The 16,603-nt window shown below is 55.7% G+C and overlaps 3 long non-coding RNA genes across 3 annotated transcripts; all 3 read right to left on the bottom strand.

Annotated features, from left to right (window-relative positions):
- Window positions 1-1,029: 1,029 nt before the first annotated feature.
- LOC309876570 lies at window positions 1,030-2,398 on the bottom strand. Its single transcript, XR_014317203.1, has 4 exons — window positions 2,356-2,398; window positions 2,096-2,186; window positions 1,678-1,786; window positions 1,030-1,151 (listed from the first exon to the last, which is right to left on the bottom strand). It is a non-coding gene; the product is annotated as an uncharacterized lncRNA (long non-coding RNA).
- A 7,802-nt stretch (window positions 2,399-10,200) lies between these two features.
- Window positions 10,201-11,571, bottom strand: LOC309876567. Its single transcript, XR_014317200.1, has 4 exons — window positions 11,527-11,571; window positions 11,267-11,354; window positions 10,842-10,950; window positions 10,201-10,323 (listed from the first exon to the last, which is right to left on the bottom strand). It is a non-coding gene; the product is annotated as an uncharacterized lncRNA (long non-coding RNA).
- A 1,976-nt stretch (window positions 11,572-13,547) lies between these two features.
- LOC309876566 lies at window positions 13,548-15,205 on the bottom strand. The gene is made up of 4 exons (XR_014317199.1): window positions 15,075-15,205; window positions 14,815-14,905; window positions 14,117-14,225; window positions 13,548-13,795 (listed from the first exon to the last, which is right to left on the bottom strand). It is a non-coding gene; the product is annotated as an uncharacterized lncRNA (long non-coding RNA).
- Window positions 15,206-16,603: the final 1,398 nt, after the last annotated feature.

Raw genomic sequence — 16,603 nt, 5'->3', positions numbered from 1 at the left:
CGTCCCAACACCTGACTGCTCTTTCTGAGCAGAAATGTCTCCTCATTTCCAACGTGAACCTCCCCTGGCACAACTTGAGGCCATTCCCTCTGGTCCTATCTCTGGTTACCTGTGAGAAGAGGCCGACCCCCAGCTCCCCACCCCTTCCTTTCAGGCAGTTCAGAGAGCAATAAGGTCTGCCCTGAGCCTCCCCTTCTTGAGAGGAAACACTCCCAGTGCCCTCGGCCACTCCTCACAGGACTTGTGCTCCAAATAACTTGGGGTACATGAGGCCCGGCACGGCAGCCGGTCGAGGGAAGGGATTGTCCTGCGCTGCTCTACCTGTGGCTGTTACATCTATAGCACTGGCGGCAGTTTGGGGTGTATCAGGCTCAGAAGGGCACAAACCTATTGGAGAGTGTCCAAAGGAGGGCTATGACGGTGGTGAAGGGTCTGGAGGGGAAGGCGTGTGAGGAGCAGCTGAGGCCCCTTGGTTTGTTCAGCCCAGAGCAGAGCAGGCCGAGGGGAGGCCTCATGGCAGCCTGCAGCTCCCTCACGAGGGGAGCAGAGGGGCAGGCGCTGAGCTCTGCTCTCTGGGGACAGCGACAGGACCCGAGGGGATGGCATGGAGCTGGGACAGAGCAGGGTGAGGCTGGGGGTGAGAGAAAGTTTCTGCACCCATAGGTGATCGGATGCTGGAACAGGCTCCCCAGGGCAGTGGTCACAGCTCCAAGCTGCTGTAGTTGAAGAACCGTTTGTACAATGCTCGCAGACATAGGGATTCGTTTTGGGTGCTGCTCTATGGAGCCAGGATTTGGACTCAGTGGTCCTTGTGGATGCCTTTCTACCTTTGTGCTGGCGCCCATGGCTGCCCGGGATACACAGCACCTTCCTCACCCGCAGCAAACAGCCTGGCCCCACAGGGACTGCCAGTCCTGGCGTCCCCACTGCGCTTGTGGGGAACAGCAGCCCTGGGCACCCTCTGGCACAAGGACACGCTCACGCTTCCCACCAGTTGCAATGCCAAACTGCACGCCTTTATTTGAGCAGGGAAAAGCAGCCTCTGGCCAAACCACAGCAGGCCCATGGAACAGGATGTCAGGAGCTGTTTCCAGGAGCGAGAAGCGAGGGGGACATCCTGCTCACAGCATTCAGGGCATCAACCCCATGTCCTGTACAGAGAAAGCAGAAGAATGGCACCAGCTTGAAACTTCTGCCTTTTGTCTCTCTCCCACTCTCTCTCACCTCCCCTCCAAGGACAAATGAGTCTTGAGACTTGGGAGTCAAATGCCCAGAGGCGAACTCATGGCCTTACTGCTGATGGCTTCGAACTGTGCCCTCCTTAGTGCTGGTAGCCCTGACTCTGAGTCTTTGCAGAAGCATCAAGAACAGGACTGTGTCCTTCACCATGTCCAAGGGGCAACCTTAACCCTTTGCCAGCATGGAAGAGTCCTCTGCAAAGGCTGGGCAAGCCTTGTGGGGCTGAGCAGAATGGGGCGGTGCTGGCTAAGCTTAGGGTCCTTCAGCCCCACACAGGGCTGCACCCACACATCCAAACCCACAATGCCCATCCTTTCTGGGCCTCTCCTGCACATTACATTAGGCAGATGCTGATGGTTAGGTGTGGCCTAGGAAGAGTTCTGTAACAATCTTTTGAGTGGACGAAGGAGGAATCCCTTTCCTCAGCTGGTACCTTACCTGATGCAGCAGGCTTGGAAACCCGAACATCTCCCAATATGTCTTTCAGGGAAGTGGCAGCTCCCCACATGACACCTTCCCCCTCTTATTCTGCAGAGGACAGAATTTCCTTTTCCAATAGAAAGACATGCATGGTAAGCCATTGTAAAGATGATTGCAGCACAGGTCAGAGAACTGGCACAGCTTCCCAGACAGGTTCTAGAATCAGCCTGCTTAGAGATCTTTGAAAGTCACATGCAGAGTCTTCAAACAAGGTGACTTTGGGACACTGTGCTGGGTATCAAAACAATTTCTGTGCGAGCCATTCCATAAAGCCAACATCCCCCTTGGGCTCTCTCCCATCCCTGCACAGGACAAAAGGTCCCTCTGAAGGACGACATGTCCACACCTCAGCCCATCTCCCTCCTTCCCCTCTCACCTGCAGTGCCTTGGAGAAAGAGGAGGAAGAAGGGGAAGAGCAGGAACAGGATCTTCATGGCTGATGCCCAGAGCAGGTCTTCACGGGGCTGCTGCAGAGAAGACAAACCAAGGTGACAAGGACCTGGGGGAGTGCCCCAGGTGGTGCTGCAGAAGCCTGGGCACAACTCTGGGGAAACCAAAGAGGAACTACATCCAGCTACAGGAAAAAGATATTTTCTCAGTGTTTTCCTTCAGAAGAGTTCTGAGGTTTGCACCTACCTGATGCAGGTCCTGGTGCTCAGGCACAATGAGAGCCAAGAGGAATCCCTCGTGTCCACATGCCCCTGCAGCCAGAGAGTGCTGTTTTGCCCTACACGTGAGGGTTTTATCCCGCTGCTGGTGGGTGGGAGCTGGGCTTCCTCCTGCTGCCGCCTCTGCCCTTGGCCAATCAGCCAGTGACCCATGGGCATGGTGGGGTTGCTCCTCGTCCCTCCTGGCTGTTGGGGTGCCTGCTGGGGCTGTTGCAATCGTCACCGTTATCCTCACGCAACACAGCTTGTGACACCCGGGGGCAGAGCAGGCATGCAGCCTGCCGTGTCTGGAGGGCAATAGCAGCATGGGCACCCTGCAAGGAGAAGAGGGCTTCCCTCAGGTGTCCTCTGATATTCCTGGTGATACGACTTCTTCAGATCCTGTGGCAAGGGCTTGGAAGGATGGGGATGCAACGGCTGGGCTCTGAGAGATGATTCCCAGAGCTGCCCCACATCAGCCAAGAGCCAGCTCCAGCCGACTCCAAAAGGGACCTGCTGGTGGCCAGAGCTGAGGTGACGAGCAACACTGGTTGTGCCTCCATCATAACAGGGAATCACTGAATCATTTGGGTTGGAAAAGACCTTCAAGATCACCTGGTCCATCCATCCTGTACCACCAATGTCACTCACTGAACCCTGTCCCCAAGCACCACGTCCAAGCTCTTCTTGAACACCCCCAGGGACGGTGAATCCACCACCTCCCTGGGCAACCCGTCCCAACGCCTGACTGCTCTTTCTGAGCAGAAATGTCTCCTCATTTCCAACCTGAACCTCCCCTGGCACAACTTGAGGCCATTCCCTCTGGTGCTATCACTGGTTACCTGTGAGAAAAGGCCGAACCCCAGCTCCCTGCACCTTCCTTTCAGGCAGTTGCACAGAGCAATAAGGTCTGCCCTGAGCTTACTCTTCCCCAGCCCAAATACCCCCAGTGCCCTCAGCCGTTCCAACCAGGAACTGTTTTGCAAATGCCATGAGGGAACGTGAGGCCCGGCACTGCATGCCAGTTGAGGGAAGGGATTGTCCTGCTCTGCTCTTCCTGCTGCTGCCTCACCTTGGGCACTGGAGACATTTTGTGGATCCTCTGTGTCAGAAGGGCATAAATCTATTGGAGAGTGCCCAAAGGAGTGCTATGAACGTGGCAAAGAGTCTGGAGGGGAAGGCATGTGAGGAGCAGCTGAGGCCCCTTGGTTTGTTCAGCCCAGAGCAGAGCAGGCCGAGGGGAGGCCTCATGGCGGCCTGCAGCTCCCTCAGGAGGGGAGCGGAGGGGCAGGCGCTGAGCTCTGCTCTCTGGGGACAGCGACAGGACCCGAGGGGACGGCATGGAGCTGGGACAGGGCAGGGTCAGGCTGGGGGTGAGAGAAAGGTTCTGCACCCAGAGGTGGTTCGACACTGGCACAGGATCCCACGGTTGCCAAGCCTAATAGAGTCCAAGAAGTCTTGGGACAATGCTGTCATACATTGGGATTGGTTTTGGGTGTTGCTCTGTGTAGCCAGTATTTGGACTCAATGGTCCTATCTTTTAGGGGTCCCTATCTTTTAGGGGAAAAAGGATCCTGGGCCAGGAACTGGCAGGGCTCATTGAGAGGGCTTTAAACTAGGTAGGAAGGGGGATGGGGCTGAGGCTAGGATTGTTGGGGCTGTGCCAGGGGGAACAATGGCAAGGCCGGAGGATAAGGCAATGGCCCAGCTGAAGTGCATCTACACCAATGCACGCAGCATGGGTAACAAACAGGAGGAGCTGGAAGCCATCGTGCGGCAGGCAGGCTACGACTTGGTTGCCATCACGGAGACGTGGTGGGACCAGTCTCATGACTGGAGTGCTGCAATGCCTGGCTATAAGCTCTATAGAAGGGACAGGCAGCATAGAAGGGGTGGTGGTGTGGCTCTCTATATTAGAGAGTCTTTCGAGGTTGTAGAACTCGAGGTTGGGAATGACAAGGTCGAGTCCCTTTGGGTTAGGATCGGCAGGGACAACAAGGCTAGTGTCCTGGTCGGGGTCTGCTATAGACCGCCGAACCAGGATGAGAAGACGGATGAGGAATTCTACAGGCAGCTGACAGAGGTTGCAAAATCATCAGCTCTTGTACTCGTGGGGGACTTCAACTTCCCTGACATATCCTGGAAGCACAACACAGCCCTGAGAAAGCAGTCTAGGAGGTTTCTGGAGAGCGTGGAAGATAGCTTCCTGACGCAGCTGGTTAGTGAACCTACCAGGGGTGGTGCCCCGCTAGACCTTCTCTTCACAAACAGAGAAGGACTGGTGGAGGACGTGATCGTCGGGAGCTGTCTTGGGCAGAGTGACCACGCAATGGTGGAGTTCACTATTCTTGGCGAGGCCAGGAAGGGGACCAGTAAAACCGCTGTATTGGACTTTCGAAGGGCTGACTTTGAGCTGCTCAGGACACTAATTGGTGGAGTCCCTTGGGAGGTGGTTCTGAAGGGCAGAGGGGTCCAGGAAGGCTGGGCGCTCTTCAAGAGGGAAGTCTTAATGGCGCAGGAACGGTCTGTCCCCACGTGCCCAAAGACGAGCTGGCGGGGAAGAAGACCGGCCTGGCTCAACAGAGAATTGTGGCTTGATCTTAGGAGGAAAAAGAGGGTTTATAAGCTTTGGAAAAGTGGGCAGGCCACTAAGGAGGACTTTAAAGAAGTAGCGAGGCTGTGCAGGGACAAAATTAGGAAGGCCAAAGCTCATCTGGAGCTCAATCTGGCTACTGCCGTTAAAGATAACAAAAAACGTTTCTATAAATACATCAACACAAAAAGGAGGACTAAGGAGAATCTCCATCCTTTACTGGATGCGGGGGGAAACTTAGTTACAAGAGATGAGGAAAAGGCGGAGGTGCTCAATGCCTTCTTTGCCTCAGTCTTTAGCGGCAATACCGGTTGTTCTCTGGATACTCAGTACCCTGAGCTGGTGGAAGGGGATGGGGAGCAGGATGTGGCCCTCATTATCCATGAAGAACTGGTTGGTGACCTGCTACGGCACTTAGATGTGCACAAGTCGATGGGGCCGGATGGGATCCACCCAAGGGTACTGAGGGAACTGGCAGAGGAGCTGGCCAAGCCACTATCCATCATTTATCAACAGTCCTGGCTATCAGGGGAGGTCCCAATCGACTGGTGGCTAGCAAACGTGACGCCCATCTACAAGAAGGGCCGGAGGGCAGACCCGGGAAACTACAGGCCTGTCAGTTTGACCTCAGTGCCAGGAAAGCTCATGGAGCAGATCCTCCTGAGAGCCATCATGCAGCACTTGCAGGGGAAGCAGGCGATCAGGCCCAGTCAGCATGGCTTTATGAAAGGCAGGTCATGCCTGACGAACCTGATCTCCTTCTATGACAGAGTGACGCGCTGGGTGGATGAGGGAAAGGCTGTGGATGTGGTCTACCTTGACTTCAGCAAGGCTTTTGACACCGTCTCCCACAGCATTCTCCTCAAGAAACTGGCTGCTCTTGGCTTGGACTGGCGCACGCTTCGTTGGGTTAGAAACTGGCTGGATAGCCGGGCCCAAAGAGTCGTGGTGAATGGAGCCAAGTCCAGTTGGAGGCCAGTCACTAGTGGCGTCCCCCAGGGCTCGGTGCTGGGGCCGGTCCTCTTTAATATCTTCATCGATGATCTGGACGAGGGCATCGAGTGCACCCTCAGTAAGTTCGCAGATGACACCAAGTTAGGTGCGTGTGTCGATCTGCTTGAGGGTAGGAAAGCTCTGCAGGAGGATCTGGATAGGCTGCACTGATGGGCTGAGGTCAACTGCATGAAGTTCAACAAGGCCAAGTGCTGGGTCCTCCACCTGGGGCGCAATAACCCCAAGCAGAGCTACAGGCTGGGAGAGGAATGGTTGGAAAGCTGCCAGGCAGAGAAGGACCTGGGAGTGATGGTTGATAGTCGGCTGAATATGAGCCAGCAGTGTGCTCAGGTGGCCAAGAAGGCCAACGGCATCCTGGCTTGTATCAGGAACAGCGTGACCAGCAGGGCTAGGGAGGTGATCGTCCCCCTGTACTCAGCTCTGGTGAGGCCGCACCTCGAGTACTGTGTTCAGTTTTGGGCCCCTCGCTACAAGAAGGACATCGAGGTGCTTGAGCGGGTTCAGAGAAGGGCGACGAAGCTGGTGAGGGGCCTGGAGAAGAAGTCCTACGAGGAGCGGCTGAGGGAGCTGGGCTTGTTCAGCCTGGAGAAGAGGAGGCTCAGGGGCGACCTTATCGCTCTCTATAGGTACCTCAAGGGAGGCTGTAGCGAGGTGGGGGTTGGCCTGTTCTCCCACGTGCCTGGTGACAGGACGAGGGGGAATGGGCTTAAGTTGAGCCAGGGGAGTTTTAGGTTAGATGTTAGGAAGAACTTCTTCACTGAAAGGGTTGTGAGGCACTGGAACAGGCTGCCCAGGGAAGTGGTGGAGTCACCATCCCTGGAAGTCTTTAAAAGACGTTTAGATGTAGAGCTTAGGGATATGGTTTAGTGGAGGGCTGTTAGCGTTAGGTTGGAGGTTGGACTCGATGACCTTGAGGTCTCTTCCAACCTAGAAATTCTGTGATTCTGTGGATGCCTTTCTACCTTTGTGCTGGCGACCATGGCTGCCCAGGAAACAAAGCACCATCCAAACCCGCAGCAAACAGCCTGGCCCCACAGGGACTGCCAGCCCCGGCGTCCCCACGGCGCTGGTGGGGAACAGCAGCCCTGGGCACCCTCTGGCACAAGGACACGCTCACGCTTCCCACCAGCTGCAATGCCAAACTGCACGCCTTTATTCGAGCAGGGAAAAGCAGCCTCTGGCCAAACCACAGCAGGCCCATGGAACAGGACATCAGGAGCTGTTTCCAGGAGGGAGAAGCAAGGGGGACATCCTGCTCACAGCATTCAGGGCATCAACCCCATATCCTGTACAGAGAAAACAGAAAGCTTATCACCTCCTTGAAACTTCTCCCTTTTGTCCCTCTCCCACTCTCTCCCACCTCCTCTCCAAGGACAAACAAGTCTTGAGACTCAAGAGTCAAATGCCCAGAGGCGAACTCATGGCCTTACTGCTGATGGCTTCAAACTGTGCCCTCCTTAGTGCTGGTAGCCCTGACTCTGAGTCTTTGCAGAAGAATGAGGAACAGGACGGTGTCCTTCACCATCTCCAAGGGGCAACCTTAACCCTTTGCCAGCATGGGAGAGTCCTCTGCAAAGTCTGGGCAAGCCTTGTGGGGCTGAGCAGAATGGGGAGGTGCTGGCTAAGCTTAGGGTCCTTCAGCCCCACACAGGGCTGCACCCACACATCCAAACCCACAATCCCCTTCCTTTCCTAGCTTCTCCTGTACAGTACATTCTGCACATGCTGATGGTTAGGTGTAGAGTAGGAAGAGTTCTGTAACAGTTATTTCAAAGGACAAAGCAGGAATTTGTTTCGTCAACCATGGACTTTACCTGCTGCAACAGGGTACGATACGAAAACATTTCCCAATCTGTTTTTCAGCGAACTGGCAGCCCCCATAACGACAACGTCCCCCTTCTATTCTGCATCGGATATCATTTCCTGTTGCAATAGAAAGACATGCAAAGAGAAGCCATTCTAGAGATAATTGCAAGAAAGTTCAAAGCACTGGGATGGCTTGTCAAGAGGGGTTCTGGAGTCAACAGGCTTAGAGAACATCAAAAGGCACACGGAGAGGCTCTAGACAAGGAGTCTTTGGGACACTGTGCTGTGATCAAATATGAAACCACCTTCAGGACCAGCCATTCCACCAAGCCAACATCCCCCTTGGGCTTTCTCCCAAAGGCCAGAAGATCCCTCTGAAAGACGCGCCTGTGCCAAGCTCAGCCGTGCTGGTGAGAGCTCTTGCAGTGACAAGATCAGAGGAGCAGATGGACACAGGCTTGCAACCTGCACCCAAACCCCTTCCTGACCACACAATAAGCCAGGCCTTTCTTCCTCAGATCTTTCTGCACCCCACTTCCATGTCCTCTTGCAGAGACACTCAGAAGGCTTATTTTCATCAGTCCCTGCTAACCTTCGCATCACTCCAACAAAAGGCATTGCTCCCCCGGACATGGAAGACCACATTGACACAGGTCTACACCTCAGCCCATCTCCCTCCTTCCCCTCTCACCTGCAGTGCCCTGGAGAAAGAGGAGGAAGAAGGACAGGAGCAGGAACAGGATCTTCATGGCTGATGCCCAGAGCAGGTCTTCACGGGGCTGCTGCAGAGAAGACAAACCAAGGTGACAAGGACCTCGGGGAGAAGCCCAGGTGGTGCTGCAGCAGCCTGGGCACAACTTTGGGGAACCCCATTAGGGGCTACCTGCGCCTACAAGAAAAAAATATTTTCTCAGTCTTTTTCTTTGGAAGAGTTCTGAGGTGTGCACCTACCTGATGCAGGTCCTGGTGCTCAGGCACAAAGAGAGCCAAGAGGAATCCCTCGTGTCCACGTGCCCCTGCGGCCAGAGAGTGCTGCTTTGCCCTAAGCATGAGGGTTTTATCCCGCTGCTGGTGGGTGGGAGCTGGGCTTCCTCCTGCTGCCGCCTCTGCCCTTGGCCAATCAGCCAGTGACCCATGGGCATGGTGGGGTTGCTCCTCATCCCTCCTGGCTGCTGAGGTGCCTCCTGGGGCTGTTGCAATCGTCACCATTATCCTCACGCAACACAGCTTGTGACACCCGGGGGCACAGCACAGAAGGCTTCCCTCAGGCGTCCTCGCATATTCTTGGTAAAGAGGACGTCGTAGGATTCTGTGGTAAGTATTTGGAAGTAGGAGGATGCAGGGCTGGGCTCTGAGAGAAGAGCCACTCAGCTGCCCCATGTCAGCCAGGAGCCAGCTCCAGCCGACGCCAAAAGGGACCTGCTGGTGGCCATTCCCTCTGGTCCTATCACTGGTTACTTGTGAGAAGAGGCCAACCCCCAACTCCCCACCCCTTCCTTTCAGGCAGTTGCAGAGAGCAATAAGGTCTGCCCTGAGCCTCCTCTTCCCCAGACCAAACACCCCCAGTGCCCTCAGCCACTCCTCACAGGAATTGTGTTCCAAATAACTTGGGGTACATGAGGCACAGCACTGCAGTCGGTCGACGGAAGGGATTGTCCTGCGCTACTCTTTCTGTGGCTGTTACATCTCGAGCACTGGGGGCAGTTTGGGGTGTATCAGGCTCAGAAGGGCACAAACCTATTGGAGAGTGTCCAAACGAGAGCCATGAAGGTGGTGAAGGGTCTGGAGGGGAAGGCGTTTGAGGATCAGCTGAGGCCCCTTGGTTTGTTCAGCCCAGAGCAGAGCAGGCCGAGGGGAGGCCTCATGGCCGCTTGCAGCTCCCTCAGGAGGGGAGCGGAGGGCCAGGCGCTGAGCTCTGCTCTCTGGGGACAGCGACAGGACCCGAGGGGACGGCATGGAGCTGGGACAGGGCAGGGTCAGGCAGGGGGTGAGGGAAAGGATCTGCACCCAGAGTTGGTTCGACACTGGCACAGGATCCCGCGGTTGCCAAGCCTACTAGATTCCAAGAATAGAGTCCATTGTCTTGGGACAATACTCTCAGACATCGGGATTGGTTTTGGGTGTTGGTCTGTGTAGCCAGTATTTGGACTCAATGGTCCTTGCAGGTGCCTTTCTACCTTTGTGCTGTCACCCATGGCTGCCTGGGACAAGGGACACCAGTGCCCAGCAGCACCAGCACAGGGCTCCCGCTCACCCTCCCCTTCCTCACCCGCAGCAAACAGCCTGGCCCCACAGGGACTGCCAGCCCTGGCTTCCCCACGGCGCTGGTGGGGAACAGCAGCCCTGGGCACCGTCTGGCACAAGGACATGCTCACGCTTTCCACCAGCTACTATGCCAAACTGCACGTCTTTATTCGAGCGGGGAAAAGCAGCCTCTGGCCAAACCACAGCAGGCCCATGGAACAGGATGTCAGGAGCTGTTTCCAGGAGCGAAAAGCGAGGGAGACATCCTGCTCACAGCATTCAGGGCATCAACCAAATATCCTGTACAGAGAAAGCAGAAAGCTTATCACCTCCTTGAAACTTCTCCCTTGTGTCTTTTTCCCACCTCCCCTCCAAGGACAAACGAGTCTTGAGACTCGAGAGTCAAATGCCCAGAGGCGAACTCATGGCCTTACTGCTGATGGCTTCGAACTGTGCCCTCCTTAGTGCTGGTAGCCCTGACTCTGAGTCTTTGCAGAAGCATCAAGAACAGGACCGTGTCCTTCACCATCTCCAAGGGGCAACCTTAACCCTTTGCCAGCATGGAAGAGTCCTCTGCAAAGTCTGGGCAAGCCTTGTGGGTCTGAGCAGAATGGGGAGGTGCTGGCTAAGCTTAGGGTCCTTCAGCCACACACAGGGCTGCACCCACACATCCAAACCCACAATCCCCTTCGTTTCCTGGCTTCTCCTGCACAGTACATTCTGCACATGCTGATGGTTAGGTGTAGAGTAGGAAGGGTTCTGTAACAGTTATTTCAAAGGACAAAGGAGGAATCCGTTCCGTCAACCATGGACCTTACCTGCTGCAGCAGGCTTGGAAAGATGAGCATCTCCCAATATGTCTTTCACCGAACTGGCACCTTCTAAAACGACAAATTCCCCCTCTTGTTCTGCAGATGAGAGAATTTCCTGTTCCAATAGAAAGACATGCACGGCAAGCCATTGTAAAGATGATTCCAACAGGGGTCAGAGCACTGGCACAGCTTCCCAGAGAGGTTCTGGAGTCAGCCTGCTTAGAGATCTTCAAAAGTCACATGGAAAGGCTCGAGACAAGGAGGCTTTGGGAAACTGTGGGGGGGTTCAAAACAAAACCACTTTGTGTGCCAGCCATTGCACCAAGCCAACATCCCCCTTGGGCTCTCTCCCATCCCTGCACAGGACAAAAGGTCCCTCTGAAGGACGCTGCTGTCCACACCTCAGCCCATCTCCCTCCTTCCCCTCTCACCTGCAGTGCCCTGGAGAAAGAGGAGGAAGAAGGGGAAGAGCAGGAACAGGATCTTCATGGCTGGTGCCCGGAGCAGGTCTTCACGGGGCTGCAGCAGAGAAGACAAACCAAGGTGACAAGGACCTGGGGGAGAAGCCCAGGTGGTGCTGCAGCAGCCTGGGCACAACTTTGGGGAAAACAAAGAGGAACTACATCCAGCTACAGGAAAAAGATGTTTTCTCAGCATTTTTCTTCAGAAGAGTTCTGAGGTGTGCACCTACCTGATGCAGGTCCTGGTGCTCAGGCACAAAGAGAGCCAAGAGGAATCCCTCGTGTCCACGTGCCCCTGTGGCCAGAAAGTGCTTCTTTGCCCTAAGCATGAGGGTTTTATCCTGCTGCTGGTGGGTGGGAGCTGGGCTTCCTCCTGCTGCCGCCTCTGCCCTTGGCCAATCAGCCAGTGACCCATGGGCATGGTGGGGTTGCTCCTCGTCCCTCCTGGCTGTTGGGGTGCCTGCTGGGGCTGTTGCAATTGTTAACGTTATCCTCACGCAACACAGCTTGTGACACCCGGGGGCAGAGCAGGCATGCAGCCTGCGGTGTCCGGAGGGCAATGGCAGCACGGGCACCTTGCAAGGAGAAGAGGGCTTCCCTCAGGCGTTCTCTGATATTCCTGGTGATACGACTTCTTCAGATCCTGTGGCAAGGGCTGGGGGGGATGGGGATGCAGGACTGGGCTCTGAGAGACGATTCCCAGAGCTGCCCCATGTCAACCAAGAGCCGGCTCCAGCCGATTCCAAAAGGGACCTGCTGGTGGCCAGAGCTGAGGTAATGAGTGACACTGGTTGTGCCTCCATTATGACATGGAATTGTTGAATCATTTAGGTTGGAAAAACCCTTCAAGATCATCTGGTCCAACCATGTCCCCAACCACCAATGTCACTCACTGAACCATGTCCCCAAGCACCACATCCAAGCTCTCCTTGAACACCCCCAGGGACGGTGACTCCGCCACAACCCTGCGCAACCCGTCCCAACGCCTGACTGCTCTTTCTGAGCAGAAATGTCTCCTCATTTCCAACCTGAACCTCCCCTGGCACAACTTGAGGCCATTCCCTCCGGTCCTATCTCTGGTTACCTGTGAGAAGAGGCCGAACCCCAGCTCCCCACCCCTTCCTTTCAGGCAGTTGCAGAGAGCAATAAGGTCTGCCCTGAGCCTCCTCTTCCCCAGACCAAACAGCCCTATGCCCTCGGCCGCTCTTCACAGGACTTTTGTTGCAGATGCCATGAGGGAACGTGAGGCCCGGCACTGTAGCCAGTCGAGGGAAGGGATTGTCCTGCTCTGCTCTGCCTGCTGCCACCCCACCTTGGGCACTGGGGGCTGTTTGGGGCTCCTCTGTGTCAGAAGGGCATAAATCTATTGGAGAGTGCCCAAAGGAGTGCTATGAACGTGGCAAAGAGTCTGGAGGGGAAGGCATGTGAGGAGCAGCTGAGGCCCCTTGGTTTGTTCAGCCCAGAGCAGAGCAGGCCGAGGGGAGGCCTCATGGCGGCCTGCAGCTCCCTCAGGAGGGGAGCGGAGGGGCAGGCGCTGAGCTCTGCTCTCTGGGGACAGCGACAGGACCCGAGGGGACGGCATGGAGCTGGGACAGGGCAGGGTCAGGCTGGGGTAGAGGGAAAGGTTCTGCACCCAGAGGTGTTTCGACACTGGCACAGGATCCTGCGGTTGCCAAGCCTAATAGAGTCCAAGAAGTCTTGGGACAATGCTCTCATACATTGGGATTGGTTTTGGGTGTTGCTCTGTGTAGCCAGTATTTGGACTCAATGGTCCTTGTTGGTCCCTTTTTACTCAGGATATTCAGGGATTCTGTGATCATGGTCAATATTCATCATTTTCTTTCTCATTTCTACAGTGTCAGAAGAGCTCTAACTCACAGCACTGGGAGAGCACAGCCCAGCTCCCAGCACAGCCCCTAGCAGGCAGGGCTCCAGGGTGCTGTGGCAGGATAAGGAGGAACACGGGGCCACCAGAACAGGTTGGGTGGGCAGCCCTGGCCATGCTCAACAAGGCACAGCCCTCTGCACATAGCCAGCACTGCTGTCACCCATGACTGCCCGGGACAAGCAACTTCTGTGCCCAGCAGCACCAGCTCAGGGCTCCCGCTCGCCCTCCTGTTCCTCACCCCCAGCAAACAGCCTGGCCCTGCAGGGACTGCCAGCCCCGGCGTCCCCACTGCGCTGGTGGGGAACAGCAGCCCTGGGCACCCTCTGGCACAAGGACACGCTCACGCTTCCCAGCAGCTGCAATGCCAAACTGCACGTCTTTATTTGAGCGGGGAAAAGCAGCCTCTGGCCAAACCACAGCAGGCCTGGGGCAGGATGTCTCCAGCACACGGGTGCCATTGCAGCCAGCAGGAGCAGTGCTGTGACTCTCACAGGCACTGCACGGGGAGACTGTGGGGATGGGAATGGGAAGAGGACATCAGGAGCCGTTTCCAGGAGCGAGAGGCGAGGGGGACATCCTGCTCACAGCATTCAGGGCATCAACCCCATGTACTGTAAGAAGGAAGCAGAAAGCATGACACTGGTTTGCAATTTCCTTCTCCCGTGCTCCCAGTTGCTCCCACCTCCTCTGTTATGAAAGCTAAATGCATGGTGCAAAAGAATGACACATCGGTCTTGGGAGCTGGAACTTTTTCAACCCCCAAAAAGATAGTTTAAAATATATGAGAACTCTTCCCTCCCTTCCTGGGACTCTCCCACAGAGCATAAATGCAGCAGAGTTTTTACCAGGTATTGACTAGAAAGAGTTCTATAACAACCATTTCAATGGAAAAAGGAGGAATTCCTTTCCTCAGCCAGGAACCCAGACCTTACCTCCTGCAGCAGGGAGCTAGAGTTGAACATCTCCCAACAGGTCTCGTGGGGAAGCGGCATCTCCCAAAGGTACAGATTCCCCCTCTTCGTCTGCATGCTTGGTGGCTTCCTGGAGCCAGGGAGAATCACAGACACAAAAACAGTTGAGGTGATGATTTGGGTGAGTTGTGAGTGCTTGCAGAGTGTGTGCACTGACACTCTCCATGCACTCCAGGCCAGCATCTGGGCTCATCATCTTTAAGCTTGGCGTATGTAGGTCTTCCAACACAAGGTGTCTCACCCAGAAGGGCTCTTTCACACCCCTACAGGTGCACACAAGAGCAGAGAGGGAGGAGGACCAGCAAGAAGACCAAGGGAGAGGCGTGCTGGCTGCCCAGCTGCATGTCCAGCTCTGCCTGGACCACTGGATCTGGCAAGTGGGGCACTCATCACAGCCCACAGCCCAATCCCTGCTGCTCCATGAGCTTGAGGGACCTCAGATGGAAAGTCCTTACCCAGTCCTCAAAGGTGTCATGGCTCGAAAGAAGGGGGCTTAGGGAAACTGTACTGGGGGTCAAAACAAAACCACTTTGTGTGCCCGCCATTGCACCAAGCCAACATCCCCCTTGGGCTCTTTCCCATCCCTGCACAGGACAAAAGGTCCCTCTGAAGGACGCTGCTGTCCACACCTCAGCCCATCTCCCTCCTTCCCCTCTCACCTGCAGCGCCCTGGAGAAAGAGGAGGAAGAAGGGGAAGAGCAGGAACAGGATCTTCATGGCTGATGCCCAGAGCAGGTCTTCACGGGGCTGCTGCAGAGAAGACAAACCAAGGTGACAAGGACCTGGGGGAGAAGCCCAGGTGGTGCTGCAGCAGCCTGGGCACAACTTTAGGGAAACCAAATAGGAACTACATCCAGCTACAGGAAAAAGATATTTTCTCAGCATTTTTCTTCAGAAGAGTTCTGAGGTGTGCACCTACCTGATGCAGGTCCTGGTGCTCAGGCACAAAGAGAGCCAAGAGGAATCCCTCGTGTCCACGTGCCCCTGCGGCCAGAGAGTGCTGCTTTGCCCTAAACGTGAGGGTTTTATCCCGCTGCTGGTGGGTGGGAGCTGGGCTTCCTCCTGCTGCCGCCTCTGCCCTTGGCCAATCAGCCAGTGACCCACGGGCATGGTGGGGTTGCTCCTCGTCCCTCCTGGCTGCTGAGGTGCCTGCTGGGGCTGTTGCAATCGTCACCGTTATCCTCACGCAACACAGCTTGTGACACCCGGGGGCAAAGCACAGAACGCTTCCCTCAGGCGTCCTCACATATTGTTGGTGATATGACATGTTGGTGTCCTGTGGCAAGGGCTTGGAAGTGGGGGGATGCAGGGCTGGGCTCTGAGAGAAGAGCCCCGCAGCTGCCCCATGTCGGCCAAGAGCCAACTCCAGCCGACTCCAAAAGGGACCTGCTGGTGGCCAGAGCTGAGGAAATGAGCGACACTGGTTGTGCCTCCATCATAACAGGGAATCATTGAATCATTTGGGTTGGAAAAGACCTCTGATATCATCAAGTCCAACCCAGAAATGAGCACTGCCAAATCCACCATTAAACCATAGAATGACAGAATCATTAAGGTTGGAAAAGCCCTCCAAGATCATCTGGTCCAACCATCCCCTTACCACCATTATCACCACTGAACCCTGTCCCTAAGCACCACGTTCAAGCTCTCCTTGAACACCCCCAGGGACGGTGACTCCACCACCTCCCTGGGCAACCCGTCCCAACGCCTGACTGCCCTTTCTGAGCAGAAATGTCTCCTCATTTCCAACCTGAACCTCCCCTGGCACAACTTGAGGCCATTCCCTCTGGTGCTATCACTGGTTCCCTGTGAAAAGAGGCTGACCCCCAGCTCCCCACCCCTTCCTTTCAGGCAGTTGCAGACAGCAATAAGGTCTGCCCTGAGCTTACTCTTCCCCAGCCCAAACACCCCCAGTGCCCTCAGCCGTTCCAACCAGGAACTGTTTTGCAAATGCCATGAGGGAACGTGAGGCCCGGCACTGCATGCCAGTCGAGGGAAGGGACTGTCCTGCTCTGCTCTGCCTGCTGCTGCCTCACCTCGGGCACTGGAGGCAGTTTGGGGCTCCTCTGTGTCAGAAGGGCATAATTCTAATGAGGAGTGCCCAAAGGAGTTCTATGAACGTGGCAAAGAGTCTGGAGGGGAAGGCGTGTGAGGAGCAGCTGAGGTTCCTTGGTTTGTTCAGCCCAGAGCAGAGCAGGCTGAGGGGAGGCCTCATGGCGGCCTGCAGCTCCCTCAGGAGGGGAGCGGAGGGGCAGGCGCTGAGCTCTGCTCTCTGGGGACAGCGACAGGACCCGAGGGGACGGCATGGAGCTGGGACAGGGCAGGGTCAGGGGGTGAGGGAAAATTTCTGCACCCAGAGGTGGTCGGGCACTGGCACAGGCTCCCCAGGGCAGTGATCAGGGCACCAAGGTGCTGGAGTTGAAGAACCGTTTGTACAATGCTCTCATA

This window comes from Aythya marila, assembly GCF_965140915.1.
Source record: "Aythya marila genome assembly, chromosome: 3".
In the NCBI taxonomy this organism is placed as follows: domain Eukaryota; kingdom Metazoa; phylum Chordata; class Aves; order Anseriformes; family Anatidae; genus Aythya; species Aythya marila.
The sequence above is the reverse complement of the archived record's forward strand: the minus strand, read 5'-3'. Positions and strand labels throughout refer to the sequence as shown.